Consider the following 16,966-nt stretch of genomic DNA (forward strand, 5'->3'; position numbering starts at 1 on the left):
CCAAAAGAACCATTACAAATGGGCCATGGTGACCTACTATATATAGTTTTAGTCGCATGTGCGGGGGTTGTATGGGTCGCAAGTCCCTGAGTGGAGGAGGAGTGCAACCTCGCAACCTATGCAACCTTATGACCTATGAAGGGCACTAGGTCGCAAGGGTTTCATGGTCTTGATGGATGCAAATTGCGACCTATGCAACCCAATGACCTGTTGGTTGCGTGGTCGCATGGGTTGCAATGGTCAAGTTTTCGAGATCCGACCTATGCGACCTAAGCGAGTTAGGTTTCTCGGGTTGCATAGGTCACACTAGTTGCATGCAAAGGGAAAGGTCACATTATGCAGCCGTGACTACATTAATTGGACCAGATTGCGACTTAGCTTGACTTGGAAGAAAAAGTTGGGTTTTTACGAGGCTTTTCTAGTCTTGCGAGCTCTTGAACAAATTCTTAGGATGCAGAAAACTCTTGTACGGTAAAAGGGGCTCCTAAATTTTTAAGAGATTGCAATTTTGGAGGGGTTGTTGCAGCACCTACAAGAGTTGGTTAAGAGGTATGATAAATATTTTTTCAGATTCAAACTTCATTTAATTCAATTTAGTTTTAGTTTAGTGAAGCCATGAAAAAATTGAAAGGACCAGTTAGTTTAGTTTATTGAAACAATGAAAAAATAAAACAGACCATAGATATCCTATCAAAGTATGAGCAATATGGGAAACATTTTCATAACTAATTAGTTACCTATACAACAGAAATATGTTACTTATGCTTCTTGTCATTGTGAATCCAAGAAGTTGTGGACCGGGACATGTGTCAGTTCATAGAATATATATATTTGCAAAGTTAAATATTGTTTTGTACAGAGTGAATTTAAAACCATTGCATTTTCTCTCATCAAATTTTTGCATTCAATCATACATTAACAAGCCCTATTTTTAGTTGCAGGTATCCTCCATACCTATTCCCCAACAATCTCCTTCAATCCACATAAAACATGCAACAATTTTCATAGCAACAAGAATCCTAGTGTTCAGTTACGGCTGTCTTCTGCCCGACATTTGACAGGTCTTACTAGCATGGATTAGCTTGTCACTTGCTTGGAGCATTACCCCGATTTCGACTTGTCACTTTCTAGGATTGTTCGTCATGATTTCCCTCACCGATGGTAACATCAGAGTCGGCTACGGAAAATGCAGCGGAAAAATTACAATCAGAGGTTGAAACCCCAAAACTATAAGCTGAAGGGAAGAACCACAGCCACGGGTCGAAACTCCAAAACTAGAAAATTAAAAATTATAGAAGAAAAAAAAAATGCCACGTGTCAATTTCTTATTGCATGCAGGAAGACAAAAATGAATCGATCCTATTGGCTGGGGTGAACAATATCTTCACAGGGCAAGCCCACAGATAAAACACTTATCGATGTGTGTGTATATAATATTTGTTACCAATTTACAAACTTCACATTATATTATATATTTACGAAATTGTTAAGAAAAAGATTGTTAAATACTTACATATTAATATCAAGCAAATTTAACTATATATGAAGCAAATTTAACTATATATGAATGGGGTGTTTGACCATCCATCGAGAAAAATTTATTATGTAATGTATTATAAATTTGTTTTTAAATATTTAAAATTATTCTATGAATGTAATGGCATTAGTACAAATTGAGCTCATACGTTTAAGAGAAGGAATGAGATTAGTTTTCATCATCTTTCAATACTATCCATGGTGTTGAAACTAACTACTCTATGATCAAGCTGCTTAAATGTTTGATTAGGGCTTTAAGCTAAAAAGTTATTGATAGATGGTAAGTAATGACCTCATATGTATCCACATTAGTATTAAGTTTATTATAGTTGTCGAAGGCAGTTATATAGTTTTTGGTTTGGTAAAAAAAAACTTTTGACTTTCAATTAGTTCTAAAAATTTTGGAAAAAAATATTATTAATTTGAATATTTTGAAAATTTAAAAATAGTTTTTCAATTTCTTAAAATGTAAATTGTTTTTTTCAATTGGCTCATCTCCAATGAATGACTAATTTTGTGGGCTTTTAAATTGAATTGTGAGAGATGAAAAATATATTAAAACATAAAAAGTCTTAAAAAATTGTCTATTTGCCAAGTGTACTTATTCAGTTGGAGTAATTATTAGACTGTACCATGGGTTAATGTAGTGTACCATACTATGTACCATTATATCCTCCATTTATGCCACTTAAACATCCTCCATTTATGCCACTTAAACAAAAAGATCTGTAGGCAAAAGAATGTGCTCGATATTCCTAGCTTGTGCTTCATATTTGATGTTTTTGAACTGTATTTTAGAAACTTTATATTATTGTTTATAAAGTAGGTATTTAAATTTGATTTATTTAGAGTTTTCAAATTTTCCAATTGTACAAACTCGGTATTCTTGTTTATAAAGTAGGTATTAAATTTGATTTATCTAAAGTTTTCACATTTTCCAATTAAATCTACACTTTTCTCAAATGTTCCTTTCCTTGACCTTGAATGTGGAGTAATCTCTATTTTTTATCACTAAATTTGATGTATTTTTAGTATTTTGAGTACTTAAATTTAGTATTTAATGTTGATATCAACTTACGACATTTAGCATTTTCCATTAAATTCTCTACTTTTCTCAAAGCTCCTTTTCCTCAAGCTTGAATGTGCAGTAATCACCTTTCTTTAACTCTAAATTTGATACATTGATACTTATATTTCTGGATCTTTGAATTCCATGTTTGTTAACCTAATAACTTTATTTTTATTTCTCTACTTGTGCCTTTTTTTCACATTTTCTTTGATTATAACTTTTAAATTAAGTTTATATTTTTATACACTAATTTAATATTTAATTTAGTCATAATTTTAAAATTAAATAATAATAATAATTATTATTATTACAAATATATTTATCTATTAAATAAATAATATATTATATATATATATATGCTAGTTTATATAACATTTATGTATGTGTTAGCTTTTAACACTTAACTTTATCGTCTGACTGGCAATGATTTGAAATTTAATAAAATTTAAAGTGAAATCTAATCAAAATGTTTCTTTTTCCACTGAAATAATATTTGCTGTATAGTGAAATAGATAAGTACCTTTTTCTAATTTGTAACTTTATTATTTTAAAAGCAATAAGCTTAACATCTATTAAAAAGGTTACGTTAAATCTAATCAAAATATTTATTCAACCCTATTGGAAATAAAAATATAATTTTAATTATTTTTTAGTTTTAATAATTTTTTAATTTAAATATTATTTATAATATTTATAATAATATATAAAATTATTTGCTTTATCTAATATTTTTTAATATATAAAATCATTTTATTTATTTAATATATTAATATCAATTGATATAATTTATTGTAATATATGTTATTAATTATATATAAATTAATATTTAATAGTGTAAACCACCAACAATATTACTTATTTTTTTCTATAAATTTTATTAAATATTATTATGGTATATGAAATTTAGTTTTTTTATATAAATTCACCTAAAAATATATTAATTTTAATTTATGCAAATTTTTTTTTAATGTAAAGGTTTTTATTTATATTCATATTATTTTAATTTGATTTAATTATTTATTTGTATCAGTGTTGATAATATCGCCGAGATATCGGCGATATTCGGAAATATCGCGATATTTTCGGCGAGCCGATATATCGCCGACAAAATATCGCGATATTTTCGGCTTTTGAAAATATCGCGCGATTTCCGAAATATCGCCGATCTTTCGGAAAATATCACGCAACGATCAAAAATATCGCCCGGTAACTGTAAAAAATTTCTGCATGGCCTATAAAAATCTGATTTTGGTTTTTTTCATATCATTTTCATTTCTGATTATTGGAGAAGGAAGGGGAGAGCAATGTGGTTGCTGCCAAGGAGGGTTTGAGCGTTCTAGGCCCTAGTATTGATATGCTATTCATGGTAATGTTAAATTCTTAAAGTAAAAGTGACATTCTCCTTAATCTTCATTTTCATCCTTTTACTTAAATTTTTAACATTACCATGAAATGACTCAGGATGTTTGAGAGTGGTTCCGGCCTCATTGGATTTCATATGGAGAAAGTAGAATTTTAGATTTCATTCAAAATGCAACAGACTTATCAGTTTTTTAGGATTTCAGGATTGGGAGATTGTAATGTTTCCAGGTGACACCACCTGCCTGAGCTACCCCTGCCACCAGTACAAGACGTGGTCTACCTCCTATAGCTCCTACTTCTAGTTCTTCAGCTTCTAGAGCATAGCAAACTCCACTGCCAACTCCACCAGCACCAGCATCTACATCTAGAGGGAAAGGGAAAGCTGTGGCATTTTCTCGCAAGAGGGGCAGAGGAAATCAATAGGATTAGACTTTAGTTATTTTCTTATGTGCTTGTAAGTTGTACATGAACAATGAACATTGAATATTCACATTCTAATTTCTAAATAGTAAATTTTGATTCTATTTATTTTTTTAAAGTGAACTATGAACTTTGAGAAGCAATTATATTTTAATTTGATTAGATAAGCTGCAACCTGCAATTTAATATGAATAAAAAACTATATTTCGGTATATATATATATATATATATATATATATATATCAAACGTGTCCCCTGTGTCTTGTTTCCAGGTCGTTGTGTTTCGTATTGAATACTCATATTTATGTGTCCTCCGTGTCTCGTGTCCTCGTGTCATGTGACTTAGCTTAGACAATATTGATGTATTGTCTCCGTGGAGGGTGGAGTCTGAGGAGCCCCTCTTGGAGGAGTCACCTTCATGGTTAGAGCCAGTGGCAGATGATCCATTAGAGCAGGGGCAGCAAGAGGAGGACTCGGAGTCAAAGGAGCAGCAGCGCTCAGAGGAGGAGCAGGAGGAGGAGGAGGAGGACACTGCGGGAGCATCAGCATCAACACCATCTGCTATAGATATAGGAGAGCATAGCCCCATACCTAGCACTCATTATTTGACATTAGGTGTAGAGGCAGGGTCAGGGCCTCCTACTACTAGGGGCAGGCCTGGAAAACAGCCCATCATGTTTTCCCGTAAAAGGGGGAGAGGGCAGTGATTTCAGATAGATAGCTGTTAGTTTTATTTGTTATGCTACATATAACTCATGATGATGAGATACTTTTATATATGTGATGTTATTTTGTATTGGTTCTCCACATTTGAGTCCTTGAATGGACAATTATCAGGGATCAGCAGGATTTGGTATCGCCTTTGATATATCATTTCTATTTGACATCATATATATCAGTGTTTTCTTCATATTTATGTGCCAATGTGTTTATTTCATGTTGTTATTGCTTTATATGTTTAAAAATCTTTAAAAAATGAATATATTATGCAATTTTTATGCTTGCTGATATTTACCGATATTTTGCCGATATTGCCGATAAGATATTTTCTGGAGCCTCGCCGATATTTTCCCGATACCGATATTATCAACACTGATTTGTATTAGTCTTTAATTATATTCACATAAATTAATGATTTTTTTGTTTTTATTTAATTTAGTTATCAATTAATTTTTGTATAAGAGGCAAGTACTAAGCAACAACGCTGCATATTACACTTGCTACTCTTTGTATTGATTATGTGCATTTTAAAGTTTATTAATAAATTTGAATTTGATTATAAATGAACATATTTTGTAAATAAGATATATATATATTTTTTGTTTTTTTAAAGCTTTAAAACTATATATCTTGGATTTCATACCTCATATAAAATGAAATTTTATTACAATTTTCAAGGAAATAAATTAATTTTATAATGAATCATCTCTGCAATGGGTTTGAATATGTCCTATTCCAATGATCAAAATATTCCAACGACAATGTAAATGTTAATAGTTGTGGTGTCTCAATCAAGATCTATACAATGATCGTTGTGAAAGCATCATCATTAAATGAGATTTATGGCACCACTGCTATTATATATAACATTACAACTCCCATGTAATGCAATTGCAATTTCTCCCAAATCAGGGTGAATAACCATGATTTATTATGATAAGACAAGCCTTTATAGTGTTATGGTTGCCAGCTGGAAACTGGGGCTGGCATGTGTTCGCATTCAAGGAATTTTCGAGAGTGAGAATAGCATTAAATCGCAAGTTGGAAGGTGAATGGAATGTTAGTGTGTTGGGGGAAATGATTTATGTAGGGGGGCTCTCACTGGTTCTATGGTCTCTACTACGACCCTTCTACATGTGGTAGAGGGTGTAGGGAGCTTTGTAGAACCCGGGTTGTTTGCGTCTCTGCTCAAGGTCGGAAGATTGTTGTTGGTTGCGCGAGGCAAGTTTGGGACCCTAGGGTAGGGAGAACCCAGATATGGATCCAAGGAGAAATGCCAAGGAATGCACGAGGTAATATTCTGAGCTTCAGTGTGAGGGCTTTGAGTCTGAATTTTCATAGTAAAACTGGGAGCGTTGGTCCTTTTATGTTTGAAATTGTCTCTGGGATAGTTTTCTGTAAAGTTGGCTCATCATTTGGTTTGGTGAGTTTCTTGGGGACGGTGGTGGTTAGTGTCAATTCATGTTGTTTTTTATGGGGAGCCGACTATGGGGTGGCCTCATTGTTGGGTAGTCGATTGGCCTTTTTCTATCGTTCTTTGGCTCTGAAGACTGTTTTTCCTTCAAATGGGAGGACGGGCTTGCCCTGTTGTTGTGTGTGGAGGGGGCCTTCTTTGTTTGTGTGGAGGGGTTTGGAGGTTTAAGGAAGGGGGCACCTTAGGGTGAGTCGTGAGTGTAAGATCTTATCGTGACCACAATGGGCTTTATTGGTGGTTAAGTATCCATTAGCCAGGAGGTAGTTGGCGTGGGAATGCCATGTTCATTGGGGTCTTGTGTGGCCGGTTGGGTTTCTTGTAGAGGTGATCTATGGGGACACCATTCTTATTGATGTTCTGGGCATTACTGGAGGATGGTTGTTGTTTTTCACTAGAGGGGGTCCTTCTTTAGTTCTATGGTGTTTAGGAGGGGTGGGAGAGATGATACCACAATGCGATAGGGCGAGTCATGGTGGGGGACAACGTGGGGGTCACAGAGGGAGGGAGCTGAGTGCGTACCCTGTCGAGGGCGAGGAGGAGGGGGCGGTAGAAGTGGGGTGATGACTCAATTAGGACCTCTCTCCGGGATAGGTGGAGCTAGCCCCATCCTTGGCCTTAATTGTCGAGTGAATAAGGGATATTCGAGAGTAGGTGAGTTTCATTGATCAACATTGATAAGAAGGCGGGCTAGAGTACATAGCCTATTTCAATGCCATCCAGTCTAGCCAGGGAGAAATCCTGAACGTTATTTCTTGCATGCGTAGGAACCAGAGGCAAATAGTTGACCGCCTATATGATATTGAGGCACGCGTGTCGCATTTGGAATTCCATGTAGTTGGTGGAGCTAGACCCCCATAACCCTCGGGAGAGGGTAGGGATCACCCGCCATGATTTCTCTTTCCATGCAGTTTGTTGTTAACAATTTTGGGTATGCATGTGGTATAGTTAGTATGGGGATTTTGCTGAAATGTTTGTGTCATCTATCTTTTGTAAATTGGAATTTCCTTCAGTATAACCTGCCACCCAATAAATCTGGTTAGAGTGAGGGGGGTAGAGGTTAAAATCCATCTAATGTAAACATTTCTCATTGACAATCTAATGAAGATATTTTTACTCACAAAAAAATGGAATTGCAGTTTCAATCGTCTAATGAATGATATACAAAGTTTGTAAAAGGTTACTTAGTTTTCCTTTAACCTGCGGGATTAAGGCGTTCCCAAAACTTGGAATATCATACCTATTGTTATGTATGCAATTTTCATTTTACATAGAGGTATATTCATCATATATGATGAAAGTGCACTACAATCATACCCAGTGATCATGTAGGAGTACCAATTATGGGGTGAATTTTGTACCTTTGGCACGTTAATCCATACATTGAGCAATAACATGTTCAATCTAATAATCAATCAAATTTCAGAAAAAGCATTAAATTTCAATGGGAAAAGTTAAACTGTGGAAACTTTACAATTTTATTGAGTTAGCCCCAAATTAACATGTGTTTGACTAAAAACTCAATGCAATATCCTATTGCCTGTAGTAGGGATAATAAGAATTTCGTGCAAAAATATATATGAAGATAAGAGTAATAATTGTGAAGCATTTAGTCGTTTTTTATAATAGGCTATCTTTATGTCATTTTTATGATGACCACAATATATTTTTACAAATAATTTAAGATTAATTTTCTTTATTAATTTATTGAATATTGCTATTTTTTTATAATTTTTTATAAAATTAATGATATATAAAGATATGAGTTATGTATCTTCTCTTTAATTAGAATAATGACCATTTTAAAAATGTGTTTTTTAATTATTTTGTTAATAAATTTCATTATTATCTTGTCAAGGTGAGATCATCTCAATAATATTATTTTTTAAATATATATTTTAATAATATTTTTTTTTAAACAAGTTTTATTATTATTTTATTGAGATCATTTTTTTCTTCAATACCTTAGCATAAAGGCATAAATTTTGTTAGAAGTGCACGTTTAAGATTCACCGTGCAATAATAACTTACGTATGTCATGAACAATGTTAAAATAGAAAAAATGATTCTATTTCATCAAAAGATGAAGGAAAAGTGCAGTAAATCAATATTTTAATGTTTTTATATTTCAAATAAAAGGAAATTATTTTATTAAAAATGACGAAAATTATTGAATATATATATAATTTTTTAAAACTTAATATTTTTTAATATTTTAATTATTTTTAATTTAATTTAATTGTAATTTTTTCCATATTCAAATATAATAATATTTTTAGTATATTTATATTCAAACATCTTTTATTTTTTATTAAGTATTTATCTTCCTTCTTTAATAATTTAATAAAAATCTATTTATAAAACACACTATACCTGTCCATTTTTTTGAGATGAAAAAAGCAGTTATATATTCATTCATGAGGAAGTTCTTTACAAGTCTTCAGATACAGAGACTGCAAATAGATTTTTCTATCATCATACAATATAGAGTTTTCTTTCGTCAAACAAAAATACTACTGATACATCATACGAAAATACTGCAGAAACAACCTACTGAGTTCAGGTGTTCCCACAGATTTCACCAAAAAGAAATTATTTGAAAACTGTTCATCTTCCTATCTTGCAAACAAAAAAAGGAAAATTTTGGGAGCAGCAAAGGATTAACCCAAGTATTATCCAGGAATTGGAAATACCCCAGCTTCATGCCATATCTCCTACATTTTGATGATCACATGAAATCCATCAAGCTCCGCATTCAAACCAAGTTTTGATAATCTGTCTGCCTCAGAATTTAAGTTCCTGCTTATGTGCTGTATTGTGGGGTGATTGAGGGAACTCCAAATTTTCTTGATCTGTTGTAACCAACCTTGTAGGGAGGATTTTTGAATATTAGCATATGACCCAACATAATCAATGACAGTCTTGGAGTCACCTAAAATATGTATGTTTTGTATGTCCAGAAATTTAGTGAACCACAGAAGTCCCCACAGAGCCATCACTTCTGCCTTTGTGTTGGTTCCAAAGCCGGCTCCCTAGTGAACATGGTATGATAACTCAGAATGTATATGAATGATGAATCTGCATCCACATTTGTGATCCTGTGAAGCCCCATCGAAGTAGCCAGTCGGATATACCATCTCCAGAATTTCCAATGGGTGAGTGGGTTGTTGTTTTGGAGCGGATTGTAAAACAGATTCATACTTTTGAAGAATTCTCGTCAGCACAATCGACACCAGGTCCCTGTGATGGTTGAAGATAATGTTGTTGTGCCATTTCCATATTTCCCAAATGAAAATAGTAGGGATGAGTCTTCGTGGGCTAGCTTGGTTGCTCCACCATTTCAACCAAAGCTCTATATCACAAATGTATGGCCCCAGGTGGCCAATTTTGTGCTCCAAATGTTTCCATAGGATGGAGACCTCATTACATGTTCTGAAAAGATGAGTATTATCCTCAACAACATTTCCACATAGAACACAGTAACCTGGGCCAGACCAGTTCCTCTTTTGGAGGTTTTCCCAGGTCAAGTTCTTATTCCTCCAAACAAGCCAGAGAAAGATTGTGTTTTTTATGGGAAGCAGTGGGCTCCAAAATTTAGCGAACCATCCATCCCCTGGGTGATTTGTTTGCAGAAAGCATAGTTGATAGTAAGCATCAACAACCACAATATTATTTTCCGACATTTTACCATTCCAGGTAATTGAGTCTGATGTCGCTTCTCTATAGAGACCCGCCAGTCTCATTTGTATGCAGATGTGCTTCCATTCATCCGCAACAGAGCCCGAAAGATTTAATTGAGCTGCATTTTTCCAGATTGGGTAGTCGTTTTCCCAAGCAGAAATAAGTTGGTGCTAGAAGAAGGTTCCATTTCGATGGAATGTTTCTATGATGCAATCCGGGAGGGGATCAATGTCTAACAGACCTCGAATGTGGTCATGTCCTATAATTATATGATGCCCATTGCCAAGTTTCTAAGCCAACATTTTAATAAAAGTGGTTTCAATTTTTGTGAAGTTGCGCCAGATAGCAGAGCCAACAGCTTTGCCGATATGGCCATTTCTCATCCAGACTTTAAAGTCTATGTTCCTCAGGTATGTTTTTTAATAATATGGCTCCAGATACAGTTTCCAAAAATCCCGCGCCATATGAATTTAAGAGAAGAGCTTGCCCGAAGTGGCAGAGATCGAGAATACCCCATAAACACTATTATTTAGTTAAAGCTCTAGAAAAACTAGGGATGGAAGGTTTCGAACTTTTAAGAACCGCTCTATAATTTAATTAAAGCTTAAAATATCCAAAATCATTGTATAAAAAACTTTATAGTTTGTTTAATTAGAGCCTAGAGATAGTGTGGATGGCAGAACCTCTAGTTTAATTAAAACAAAAAAAACCTGTGTATAAAACATTCTATAATTTAGTTAAAGTCTAGAAAAACTGTGGAAAGAAGATTTCATACCCCGTGACTTAAAATCTTTAAATAAACCACTTTATAATTTATTTAAAACACTACTCTATACTTTAATTAAAACCTAAAATCTTCACCATCTTTTTATAAAAGAATATTATAATTTAGTTAGTGTTTATAAAAACCTTGCACGACCGGATTGAAACGTGTGCAATTTAATTAAAACAGAAAATATTGTTATAAAACGCCCTATAATTTAGTTCAAGTTTAGAAAAAGCATGGACAACGAGTTTCTAACTTGCACGGCTTTTAGTGTGATTGTTCTCCATGTAAATAAGGGTTTTGTTTATTACTTTGTAGTATATTTGAAGTGTTTTATATGTTGATGGTTATTCATCTCTTATTTTAGGCTGTCATTTGCTACGAGTAATTGTGTAAAAAATAAGTTGAAAATGAAGTTAAATTTATTAAAAATGGCACATGAATATATTCACAATACGGAATTGTTTTTAGTGTGATTCTTTTAAGTTTTTTTTTGGGTTTTTATGGTCTAATTTCTCTAAAATCTGGGAGGAATTTATTGAAATCACAAATTTGGTAGGTAACACCTGCACAATCTAAGTGTCCTAGGGGTTTTATGGGGTGTTGAATCCATATATCTAGTGAAAATACCAGTTTAAATAACACAAATCAATATTTCACCTCAATTTTTCTGTTGGATTCCACTGGAAAGTCCAAAAAGTCACACTAAAAACAACTCCTATGAAATATAAAAAGCTTTAGGGATACTGATTTAGGACCAGAGAGACATAACACTATCCGAACAAGAAAAGCTAAGGGGTAAGAGTACTTTCCTTTTAAATTAAAAAAAAATATTTTTGGAGTAATTAACACATAGTTAAAATATTACTTTATAAGCATAAAAATAAAATAGTTATATAAACTAAACGGTTATAAATTGCAATAAGCATCAATATATATATATATGATTTTAACCATGTAGATTTACTTTTTTATTATTATGGAGATTCGTAGTTTGTAAATATGATTTGTTGTAATATCATGAGTCTATACCATGGCTTACCAATACCACATGCCTAAAAAACCACATCTCAGTTCATAGAACACTTTTTCATGTGACATTTTCTTGCAATTAAGAAGTTAATGACAAAAACAAAAAAGACATAACTACTTTGGAAATAAATCTCACCCTTAATTTGTATATACTTCTAAAAATATTCTAAAATATTTTATGGAAGTTAAATCCTTACCATCCACCTAATAATTATCAATAATTAAATTAAAATTCTAAAAACACTTTTCCAAAATAGACATTTATAATTAATACCATGACTAAAATAAACTTCAAAACAAACATCAGCTTTCTTTTAAGACTAATCCAATATTTTTATATTCATATAAACATCATAAACAAATAATAATACTCCTTAAATCATATCAAATCAATCCCAATAACATATAAAACTCACGAAGCAGAATCTACTACTCCACTCCACAAGTGACCCAAAACTAAATCAAATAAAAAGACTAAACAAAATCTACAAAGCTACTCACAAGTCAACCGAAACTAAATCAATTGAAAAAAAGCAACAGCCACTCCGAATTAGTATCAAAAGTTGATTTATAAATTTATTCCATTATATAATAAATTGATTTATAAATTTATTCCTCACAAAATATATATCTACTATTTCATATTCAAAGGCGATGTGGTCAAAGTTGCTTTATTGTTATTCTTTAAATTTCAAAAAACTCACATCACTAAATTTTGCTAAAATATATATATAAATCTAAGGACAATGATAATATTTTTTTACAAATAATTAAAAATCTATTTTAATTATCAATCTGTGAAATATTTCTAAATTATTATAAAATTAACAATGTATTTAAGATATAAATTATGCATTTTTTATTTAATTAGAATGATGTTAATTTTTAAAAATATGTTTTTATAATTAATTTTTTGGAATAAATTTTGTTATTATTTTGTTAAAGTAAGCATATATTTTAACTTATAAATAATTATATCAAAAGTTTAAATTAAAATGATTGTCATAAAATAATATATTTAAAGAAATATTTAAATATGTAAAAATATTTCAATATATTTGAATTTAAATTTTATTTGCAAAATTTTAGATGGATACTTTTTCAATTGAAATAATCTAGATAGAAATTAACCAACTCTACCTAAATCATTAGCTCTTTTCATCTATACTATTCATGACATTTGTATTATTATGTTCAATTGTATTGTTTTGACCATTTTATATCTCCTTATTGGTCTTTGTTAGTTCTCTTCTAGCATTCCCCTTACCACTAATTTTTATTGCATGTCCAATAGGTATTGTGTTATAGATCTGATATAAAAATATAAGACAATGCAAATAAACCCAAGAAATAACAAGATTTGAATATAGATAGAAATGATTCACTTTATTGATCAAACTCTTAAGGTAGGGAAACACCATATATTCACTCCTTAAGGAAGGAGAAAACTCCACAAGCCATATGCTTGTTCATACAATAAATCTTCACATCCCTCAATGTGGAGTCTCTAGCCTCTTTATAGGCCTCATACATACAATACCATGGGTCATTACCATGGTTCCCTCAATACCATTACATTATTACTAACTACTTGTGGTCCCTTACATGATATGGGTTAACCACATTATTTATTACTATGGCCCATCCCATTATTACATTATTCCCTTGGGTACCTCCCTTTGTACCCCATGTTATCCCCCCTAGGTATATAACATTCCAGCCCCCATAACATGTTTCGTCCCCGAAACATGAGAAGAACACAAATAATAAGATTACTCAAAAGAGTAGTCCACTGGTACCATGCACGTGCATCTAGCTATCCAAGAGAAAGGTGAACCCTCGATTTCGCTGGTGCCTCGCTCGCTTGAGATGGAAGTTGACCGTGGTAGCTCTTCTGTGTTGATGTGTAGTAGGTGGATCTTCGCTCCTCTCTATCTGTCATGCGGGGGTTGTTGTCCTTGTGGCTAATTGGTTGCCATTTTGTTGGTTGTTTTCTTGTGGGGTGATGTGGGTGATGATATGTTGAAGTTTTAACCCACGGTGCCTTTTTATTTAATTCACCCTGCTGTGGTGCTTGCTGTGGTGTCTTATCTTCCAATATTACTTCAACCACTGAGCCCTTATCTGATGTATCAACACCTGTATCCTTTTTAGCTTCAGCCTTTGTTTGTATTTGATTGTCGATCATCAATGGCTCATCATCTAATATCTCAGTCCCTGGAACATCTTCTGCGTCAACCTTCATGGACTCTACTTGTTTATTGATGTAAATATCCTGTAATGTAATTTTCTTTTTTTTATACCAGAGCTTCAAGAATTTCTTCTGCACATTAATATTGATAGTACCCACAGATTCCATCCAAGGATATCCTAAAACAACATCCATATTATCCATCTTTGAAGTATAAAAATCACCATGCAACACATACTTATCCATAGAAATCTTCAAATCCTTATACACTTGAACATCCTTATCATCCACTTGTGTGTTTTCAATGTGTTTTGCTGGAATTTGCAATTTTTTTACCAAATTAACATTCATAAAATTGTGCTTGCAACTAGGATTTATAGATACAACGATTTTCTCCTTCTGAATCAATCCATGAACATGCAATAAGGAGACACTCATAGAAAATAACCCTTTATGTGTCTCATTCTCCTTTTTTCTAGTCCGAGACCATTTGTTTAAAAGGACTCTTTCAAATTCTGCATCTGAAAGTTTGGACAACTGCTTGTCGTCAAGTGAGAAATACCATTTGTAAGCCTCATCTCTGAAATTAAGCCACACTGAATCCTTCCAATTTTTTGCCCATACTGACTTAGTTTGCTTTATGTATTCTTCAATAGTAGGGCTATCATCTTTTCCAGTAAAATTTTCCATGAAGAGGGTTTGAGAAAAATTCACTTACTTGACGAAAATTTGAAATGGCCACAATTTCGTCAATATTGCTCAGAATCTCTATTATGACCTATTTTTGGAAATGGAACAACCATTCTGCATCTACCCATGTGATAGAAATCCTGATCCAGACACTGGAATTTTAGATCTGCACTACAACTTTCCCGTCGTCACCAAAATTTCTGCAAAAAAGAGCTGATTTTAAATCAGCGATATCTCCCTCATCCGGACTCCGATTCGACTGATTTTTTTTTGAAATTGGGTAATTTTTCCCAAAAAAATCAGATCTGCAATTAGATTTTGTATATCTTGCACCAGGACGTCCAGATCTACACCACAAACTCATTGCCCCGAAAAATTGTTTGCAACACCACTCATTTTTAGATCAGCGATATCTCCTTCATCCGGACTCCGATTCGACCAATTTTTTTTTATTTTTATTTTTTTTTTATTTTTTTAAATCGGGTATTTTTTCACAAAGAATTCAGATCTGCAATTAGATTTTGTAGATCTTGCATTATGATGTCTAGATCTATGCCGCAAACTCGTTGCCCTGAAAAATTGTCTACAACCCCACTGATTTTTAAATCAACGATATCTCCTTTATCCGGACTCCGATTCGACCACTTTTTTTTTGAAATCGGGTATTTTTTCACACAGAATATAGATATGCAATTATATTTTGTAGATCTTGCACCAAAACATACAGATCTAATCTGCAAACTCGCTGCCCCAAAAATTTCCTGCAAAACATAAGAAAAATTCTCCACTTTTTTGCCCAAGAAAGTGCTCTGATACCACTTGTTATAGATCTGATATGAAAATATAAGACAATGCAAACAAACCCAAGAAATAACAAGATCTGAATATAGATAGAAATGATTCACTTTATTGATTAAACCCTTAAGGTAGGGAAACACCATATATTCACTTCTTAAGGAAGGAGAACACTCCACAAGCCATATCCCTGTTCATACAATAAATCTTCACATCTCTCAATGTGGAGTCTCTAGCCTCTTTATAGGCTTCATACATACAACACCATGGGTCATTACCATGGTTCCCTCAATACCATCTATCTAATACCATAGGTCCATTACATTATTACTAACTACTTGTGGTCCCTTACATGATATGGGTTAACCACACTATTTATTACTATGGCCCATCCCATTATTACATTATTCCCTTGGGTACCTCCCTTTGTACCCCATGTTATCCCCGCTAGGTATATAACATATTGGTAAGAAATCTTTATCTAGCTTTCTAAACCTTTTTATAGATTTTCTCATATTTTGCAACAATTCCATAGCCATCTAGTTTTTTTAGTTTGACTCCAACATTCTAGATTTGTTATTTCATCATCAAACATTCTTATGAATTTTCTAGCTCTTATATGTTCAATGATTCATTTCATGGCCAAGTGAAATTTCAACATCGTTGACACATGCCTTGTATTGACCCTTCTAATGGAACTTAGGGTGTTGAAAAATTCATTGTTCTATTAGTTTTATTAATTATATTATTTAGAGATTGGGTTCAAGTCACTTTCTAAAGAAATGGAGCTACATGTGTAGGCACATTTGCTAAATGTAACACTCTCTTCAAGATATGCTACAACTCATATCTTCATCTTACATACCTTTAGCACCTACAACAACATTCGTATCTATGTATTTTATTCATTTGTCATATTTCAATTTCAATTTTAAAGTTAATTAGCTAACACAGAGAGACTAGTGAAATAACACTAGGTTAATTTGATTTATATTGTTAATTCATAGTGTCATCTATTTATTGTGAACGATAACCAAATCAACGTACTTAATTTATAGATCTAAATGATTAATTAAAAGTAAAAGCTAATTAATGTAGTAGCATTTAATATTATCTCTTATCATTATATTACATTAATATAATATAATAAACCACAATAGTAATATATAGTATGCAGAATACTGTGATATTATTTCATAATTTTTTTCTAAGAAATTGTAAATCTACTACCTC

This window comes from Pinus tabuliformis, chromosome 2_1 (genome assembly GCF_031772625.1).
Source record: "Pinus tabuliformis cultivar Carrire ecotype Pingquan chromosome 2_1, CPIR1, whole genome shotgun sequence".
In the NCBI taxonomy this organism is placed as follows: domain Eukaryota; kingdom Viridiplantae; phylum Streptophyta; class Pinopsida; order Pinales; family Pinaceae; genus Pinus; species Pinus tabuliformis.